At 34.9% G+C, this 8,745-nt stretch overlaps 1 pseudogene; it reads left to right on the top strand.

Moving 5' to 3' along the window:
- The first annotated feature begins 5,194 nt into the window (after nucleotides 1-5,194).
- On the top strand, nucleotides 5,195-8,745 carry LOC120145719 (annotated as a pseudogene).

Below are 8,745 nucleotides of genomic sequence, written 5' to 3' on the forward strand. Positions count from 1 at the left end.
GTTTTCAAAAATAATTCAAAGTCCTTAAAAGTGGATTTGAGCACAAAGTTATTTTCACGTACAAGAAGTATTGATATTGTTCTTAAGTATTGATACCAATTAAACAGTACCAATATTGTTCATATGATATCGATACCAAAGGTAAGTGAAGTATCAATATTCACTAGGTAGTATCGATACTACCAGCATTGCTCAAATTCCAGAATGTAAAAATGATACCGATACCCAAAGGGGTACTGATACTACTTTAAATAGTAATATCGATACCATAGGTATAATATCGATACCATCAAGCCCCAACGGCTAGTAACGGCTAGTTGATTTAAATATAACAAATGTAGTACCAATACTCCCTTTAGGAGTATCGATACCCTCTGTTCTGGGCAACTTTATTTTACATGAAATTTGATCCCCAACGACTCTAAAATACCTCCAACGGCTATAAACGACCACAACTACATTCCAACACATAAATACAAGTTGAGGACACTTGAAGAAGGGTTAGAACACCTATTCAAGCAATCAAACACAAGAGAAGAGTTTTCAATCTTATTTTTATCTCTCTTGTAAATATTTGTTATTGTGAGCTAAATTTTGTAAACATCCTACCTTGTAGAGGTTTATTTGTTTACTTCTTCTTATCCTTTTTTAAAAGGGGTTGGTTATATCTTAGCTAAGTGAAAAAGATAGGGAGTGTAAAGGTTACCTCTTTGTCATTGAAAAAGAAAGAACAAATTAGTGAATTTGTTAGAAAATCCTTAGTGATGAGCTAAGGTAGTGGATGTAGACTTGGTTGATAAGTTGAACCACTATAAATCCTTGTGTCAAATTTTTCTATCTTTTGCTCTTCTTACTCCCTTATCAAATTATTATCAATTAACCCCCTTTGCACATTTTCAATTCTTCAATTGAGCCTATTCAAATCCCAACAATTGGTATAAGAGCTTGACTCATTAGAAGGGTTAACTACCTTGAGACGATCCTTGAAGAAGCTCTATCGATTCCTAGAGCAACCGAGAAGATGACTTCCACCTTCGGCTCATTCAACATGGAAGACTCCCAAGCGATCAACAAGCCTCCATACTTCAATAAAGTTAACCACTGTCATTGAAAGAAACTAATGAAGCTATTCATACAATCCAATGATATTGATGCATGGGAGATGATCGAGAATGACTACTCTTCTCCAAAGAAGAAAAAGAAGGAGTGGAGTGCCCAAGAACGGAAGAAAGCTCAACTGAATACCAAGGCCATGCACATGTTGTTTTGTGCATTTGGTCCCGAAGTAAATGAAGGAGTTTCTTCTTGTTCAAGTGCTAAGGAGCTTTGGAATAAGCTCGAAAAGATTCATGAAAACAAAAAAGAAGAACCAAAAAAGGTGGTGTCATTAATGGCTCGTGAAGAGCCCGAGATATCTTCTAACAAAAGAAAAAAATCATTTTAAATAATTCATCTAGTTTAATAATAAAAAATGCTCACATTGTCATTATCATGGTCATAAGAAACATACTTTTCCTTTGAAGAAAGGAAAATGTTTTAAAATTAGACAAGTATGGGTTCCCAAGGGAACAAGGGGCATTGAAACTAACTTCCAAGGATCTAAAGCAATTTGGATACCAAAATCCAAATAAATGTCTCTTGTAGGTGTGTGGGAGCAATGGTGATGAAAATGAAGAAATTGAGATGCTCTAGCCACACTTGAAAAGGAATGGGTAACCTCTAAACTTAATGTTTTTTATTTTAATTATTTGGTTGCTCATTTAGTTTTAAGCATGCATTAGTTTTGATCTTAAATGACTATGTTTGTTTTTCATCTCATGTATGTTGAAAAAGTTTTATGATGAACATTTTAAATTTTTAATGATTTTTTCATAATTTTTAGTTCATCATAATGAATGTTGGTCAAAATTGGTTTTAAATGCAAATGATATCTCTCTAACAATTGATATCAAACTTTTCAAATGCTTTGATTTTACAAATTTTAAATTTTTGACCTAAAATTAAATGTTTATGCATGTGTTTTTTAAAAGCAAAAGATATCTCTCTAACAATTGATATCAATTTTTTTCAAATGCATGACATTTTTGAAAGGCTTTATGCATATGCACTTAATTTCAACATTTGATATTGCATAAAGTAACATTTGATATTGCATAAAGTATTTTAAACTTATATATATTGAATTTCATGTGTTAATAACATTTTTATTACTCTTTGTTGAAATTCAGTTGTGTTTAAGTGTCAAGTTTTTAAAGTTAATTTTTGTTTAGAATGCATTTTTTTAGGGGGAGCTTTTGGTTTTTCAAATGATTTTATGATAAAATTTATCACCTACTCTCCATTTTTTTTTAAATTGAATTCTTTTTTATCTAACAAAAAGGGGGAGAATTATGGTTTAAAAAATTCAATTTCTTAATGAAAAACGGGGAGCTGAACATTTTCATACTTTTTCTAACAATTGGTATCTTTTCATTAAATATTTTACTAAGGGGGAGTTTTGTCAAAAACAATTTTTCAAATGTTTTGCTATATAAAAAATGGGGGGTCGTTGAACTATATTTTGATATTACAATTAAGGCAAAACGTTTTTGGACTTGAATTGAATTTATTCAAAATTTTTCAATGTTTTCAAAAATAATTCAAAGTCCTTAAAAGTGGATTTGAGCACAAACTGATTTTCACGTACAATAAGTACTGATATTGTTCTTATAGTATCGATACCAATTGAACAGTACCGATACCAAAGGTAAGGGAAGTATCGATACTCACTAGGTAGTATCGATACTACCAGCATTGCTCAAATTCTAGAATGCAAAAATGGTATCGATACCCAAAGGGGTACAGATACTAATTTACATAGTAGTATCGATACCATAGGTATAGTATCGATACCATCAGGCCCCAACGGCTAGTAACGGCTAGTTGATTTAAATATAACAAAGGTAGTACCGATACCTATGTTCTGGGCAGCTTTATTTTGCACGATATTTTATCCCCAACGGCTCCAAAACACCTCCAACAGCTAGAAACGACCACAACTACATTCCGACACATAAATACAAGTTGATGACACTTGAAGAAGGGTTAGAACACCTATCCAAGCAATCAAACACAAGAGAAGAGTTTTCCAGTCTTATTTTTATCTCTCTTGTAATATTTGTTCCTGTGAGCTAAATTTTGTAAACACCCTACCTTGTAGATGTTTATTTGTTTACTTCTTCTTACCCTTTTTTAAAAGGGGTTGGTTCTATCTTAGCCAAGTGAAAAAGATAGGGAGAGTAAATGTTATCTCTTTGTCCTTGAAAAAGAAATAACAAATTAGTGAATTTGTTAGAAAATCCTTAGTGAGGAGCTAAGGTAGTGGATGTAGACTTGGTTGATAAGTCGAACCACTATAAATCCTTGTGCCAAATTTTTTATCTTTTGCTCTCGTTACTCCCTTATCAAATTGTTATCAATTAAACCCATTTGCACATTTTCGATTATTCAATTGAGTCTCTTCAAATCCCAACAGTTTTACTTGGGAAACACCCCAAACTCACCCCAAATATTTATTCTAAGGTCTAAGTTGATTATTAAAGCTTATGGAAGTTATTAGGGGTCATAATACATCATTTTTACACTAAAATAACGTTCAAAGCGTCCATAACAACAAATCAAGCCCTCAAATCTCCACTTATTTTTCCACTCCATGCAAGCAAGCAAACTCATGTAGATGACATACAAGTAGTAAGTAAGAGTTATATTGTGTTATCTTAGCTACCAGCTACACAAATACCTTTCTAGATCCTCCAAGAACCAACCTTCTCAATTCTTTGCTCTTTAGGGGTTCTTGCAACACTCTTCCTCAACCAAAAGCCACTATACGATTCAAACATGAAAATGAAGAACACTATATGTTAAACAACGACTATGAAACATGAAAATCAGATAGAAACCACGAGATGAGCCTTTTGAGCTCAAACCCTCCTGAAACCTCATGGGAGCTCAAGAACATCATTTATGGAGATAGTGAACTTCTCATGAAGCTCAATAACTCTAGATTAAAAATCTTACCTCTAGATTTTCGAATTGAATAATGAGATGAAGAAAGGTGAAGCTTTTTCTTTGTTCTTGCTTTAGTGGAGAGAAAGAGAAAAATAATAAAGAAATGAAATGAAATAGGGGAGTTAGAAAAAAAGATGAGAAAAAAGTGGTCTTCATAAACCCTAAAAGCCCACGTGAATTAGCTAAAAGTTCTCCAAATCCGTCATGTTTTTCCTTAATGGAGAAATTACACTTTATGTCCTTCTACTTTCATCATAAGCTTAAAAATCTCATTTTTATCTCTAGTAAAGTTAATTTCTCACCCGATTGATCCCAAATTCGAACCGATAAACACCAATGTTATTTTAAATATATTAAATAAATTCTAGGGTCAACACAAAACTATAAGTCCGGTATTCGAGGTGTTACAAATAATCTCTAATCTTATCATGACACTTGAGTATAAATAATAGAAAGAAAATTAGGTATTATTAAAATCTTGGTAAAATTTCCACCAATGATATGCATACATATATGGTTTAAATATTAAACTCCCACTTTTTCATCAAATACAAAAGATTAAGAAAAATATGGAAATTTTATTTTCATCTTAATGGAAAATTTCATATATTATTTTATTTGAAAATAAAAAGAAATTGTTTGTTCTTTGACATTTTTATATATCAAAATAATAGAATTAACATTCATACATTTTGTCATTATCTAGCCGACAAAGGTATTAACTTCATAAAAAAAGGCTAAGAAGGGTGGTTAGTGGTAAATGGGCAATCCAATTAAAAATACTATCTTAGATTCTTAATATACCAATGCCATGAAATCCTCATTTTCAAAGCCAAATTACCATCACACTCCCTAAACTGATTATAAGTTAATTGTGATCTTATGTACAGTAATTTTAAATTTATGATTAGATATATTGATAATGATACTTTTATAATAAGATTAGAAAATAATAAATGTCAATTAATTAATGAGGATGTTGACGTGTTATTAATAAAAATTATAACAATAATTTTGTAAATAAAAGTATAGTTGAAATAATAGGTGAACGTGTTGTTTACCAAAACAGTTGCATTGCATGTTATGTTATGTTCTGTGTTGTGTTGTGTTGTTTAAATGTTTTTGGGAGGAGAAAATACATTTCATATTTCTTTCCCTCTTCGGCTTCAATTTGGTCTCTTTCGTTTAAATCTTGTAATTTGATTCTACAAAAACAGAGTGCAAAGAACCAAATTTCTTCTCCTTCCCCCCGATATCTTAATTGCTAAAAAGGGTTCTTCAGCTATTTGCAATTCTTTTCTTCCAAAAATGTCACCATTTTAGCCATTACGGTTGCTGCTTTGATTTCTTCTCTTTTATCTCTTGCCTTGTTCTTCAGCCCTCTGGCATTAGCAAACATGTCTGCTAAATCCAAGTAAGTTACTTACAAACTCTCTTTCCCAGGAAAAATTTCGAGTTTTCTTGCTTAATTCCTTTATTTTAGATCAGATCTGACTTGGGTTTTCTCTTTCTTTCTTTGTGGGTTTCCATTTCAAAAAATTTGGGTGTTTTTACGTGAACTCTGGATTATTTCAAGAAATTGAAATTTAAACACTCTCGTACGTCACTTTCCACTACTTTTGTTACTTGATTCAGTTTTTAAATCCTTTATGTTTTCATAATCTTGATGTTTTGATTGCTTCTTTCAATTTTCTAATGTGTTGTTTGAATTGTATATGAATACATGTATTAATTCACTAATTTTATATTGCTGTTGAAAAAGTTGCCAAATTGGGAATTGATCCGTCTTTACTTGAGTTTTCACATCACATCTTGTCTATTTTTCATCTGATAGTGTGTTTTAAATTCTTGGTTTTTATTCTAGTTCTCAGAAAATTTTACACTTTGAACATTTAAGCAGATCTGGTTTATCTGAGACTCCTAGCAAGGCTTCACCAGCAACACCTAGAGTGGCAAGTAAATTGAGTAAGGGATTGACTAAATCGGAACCTGATTCACCGTCTCCGTTGCATAGCACTCGTCATTCGATTGATCGGCGATCATCTCTTAATTCAAAGCCTTCGATTGATCGTAAATCCCCAAAGGCCGCCGCTCCGGCTGAAGTAAGTTGCGAAATATTCTGATGTGTTTGAGAATCAAGCAAATATCAGTTGTAACTGTGGAACTAATGGAATTTGTTTTGTTTTGGTGTTTGGTTGGTTCTGAATTTGCAGAAACCGCAAACACGGGTCAGTAAGGGATCTGAATTGCAGGCTCAGTTGAACTCGGTTCTGGAGGATTGAAGAAAGCAAAGGAGCAAATAGCATTGATTGAGCGGAGAAGGCACAAGCGACTGATGAACTGAGAGAAGCACAGAAAGCTGCAGAAGAAGCAAATGAAAAGCTTAGAGAGGCTGTTGTGGCGCAAAAGCGAGCCGAAGAGAGCTCTGAGATTGAGAAATTTCGGGCTCTTGAGTTGGAACAGGCGGGGATTGAAGCTGCTCGAAAGAAAGATGCAGAATGGGAGAAAGAGATCGAGTCCATGAAGAATCAGCATACTTTGGATGTGGCTGCACTTCTCTCGACCACTGAGGAGCTTCAAAAGGTGAAGCAGGAACTCTCCGCAATTTGTGATGCAAAGAATCAAGCTCTGGTTCATGCCGATGATGCAACCAAGATTGCTGAAACCCATGCCGAGAAGGTGGAGATTCTTTCAGCAGAATTGGTTCGATTGAAGTCCTTGCTTGATTTGAAGCATGAAACCGAGACTAATGAAACAACAAAATGATTTTGAATCTTAAGGCTGAGATAGAGTCGTTGAAACAACAACTCGAGAATGCAAAGATCTACAAGGAGAAGTTGATGGAAAAGGAGGCTGTCGTTGAACAACTTAACCTTGAGTTAGAAGCTGCGAGAATGGCTGAATCGTATGCGCACAATGTGTTAGGGGAATGCAAAAGAAGGGTCGAAGAATTAGAAATGCAGATTGAGGAAGCAAAGAAGTTGGAACAATCGGCATCAGAATCACTGGAATCAGTTATGAAGCAATTAGAGAACAACAATGACTCATTGCATGATGCTGAATCTGAAATTGCAGCTCTTAAAGAGAAGGTCGGATTATTGGAAATGACGGTCAGTAGACAGAGGGGGGATCTCGAGGAATCGGAAACTCACATTATTAAGGCTAAAGAAGAAACTGCTGAAGCAGAGAAATTGGTCGAGTCTCTGAAATCCGAGTTAGAAACAATGAAGGAAGAAAAGATTCAAGCTTTAGATAATGAGAAGCTCGCGGCTTCCAGTGTTCAAACACTTTTAGAAAAGAAAAACAAACTCATCACTGATCTGGAAAATTCCCGGGATGAGGAAGAGAAGAGCAAAAAAGCAATGGAAAGCTTAGCTTCGGCATTACATGAAGTTTCCGCAGAAGCTAGGGAAGCTAAGGAGAAGCTGTTGTCGATTGAAGCTGAGCATGGACATTATGAAACACAGTTAGAGGATCTAAGATTGGTCCTAAAAGCGAAAAATGAGAAGTACGAAACCATGCTTGATGATGCAAAGAATGAGATTGATCTTCTTAAAAATACCATTGAACGGTCTAAGAATGAATACCAAAATTTGAAAACTGAGTGGGAACAAAAAGAACTGCATTTGGTAGATTGTGTAAAAAAATCGGAAGAAGAAAACTCATCTCTTGAAAAAGAGATCAATAGGCTGGTAAATTTGCTGAAACGATCCGAGGAAGAAGCTTCGGCATCAAAGGAGGAAGAAGCTCAGTTGAAGGAGAGCCTAAAGGAAGCCGAATCTGAGTTGGTTTATTTGCAAGAAGCTCTGAAAGAAGCCAAAACCGAGAGCATGAAACTGAAGGATAGTTTGTTAGACAAAGAAACGGAAATGCAGAGTGTCGTTCAAGAAAACGAGGAGCTCCGAGCTGGGGAAGTTGCTTCTCTTAAGAAAATCGAGGAATTGTCGAAGTTGTTAGAAGAAGCTACAATCAAAAGCAAAATGGGGAAAATGGTGAGTTATCTGACAGCGAGAAGGACTATGATTTGCTGCCCAAGGTGGTTGAATTCTCGGAAGTGAACGGACATGGAATTGAAGAGAAGCTCAAGTTAGAGCTTCCAGCAGAACAGCTCGACAAGACGGAAAAAGAATCTCTGGAACTAAATGATGGCTCAAAAGATGAGGCTCTTCATGTGGATGGTGCCAAAGTGGACAGCGTGAATGGAAACTGAATCACGATGAGACGAAAGGCAAAGAGGATGATTCAGTTGAAGTTGAATTCAAAATGTGGGAGAGCTGCAAAATTGAAACAAAGGAATTTTCTCCGGGAAGAGAACCCGAGCAAGAATCCTTCGACGAGGAAGTGGAGTCAAAGGTGGAGAGCATCGAAGCCGAAAGACTTGATCAATAAATGGTTCTACGGAAAATGCCGATGATGGTGGAATCTCACCATCAAAGCAGCAGCAACAACAGAAAAGAAGAAGCCCTTACTCCGAAAATTCGGGAGCCTACTGAAGAAGAAGGGAAGTAACAACCCCAAGTAGATAACAGAACCGAAAATCTGAAATGGCACGTCTTTAGCCCTTCTGGCAGGCAGGTACAGGGGATAATATATTGCGAGCTGAATGTGTTTTTGCTTCATTTGTTCTGTGTGTTCTGGAATAGAACTTAACATTGAAGAGGTTTGTATTCATGTTTAGTTTCTTAATTTTTTTTTCTT

The sequence above is a fragment of the Hibiscus syriacus genome, unplaced genomic scaffold (assembly GCF_006381635.1).
Source record: "Hibiscus syriacus cultivar Baekdansim isolate YM2019G1 unplaced genomic scaffold, ASM638163v2 tig00110893_pilon, whole genome shotgun sequence".
NCBI classification, from domain to species: Eukaryota; Viridiplantae; Streptophyta; class Magnoliopsida; order Malvales; family Malvaceae; genus Hibiscus; species Hibiscus syriacus.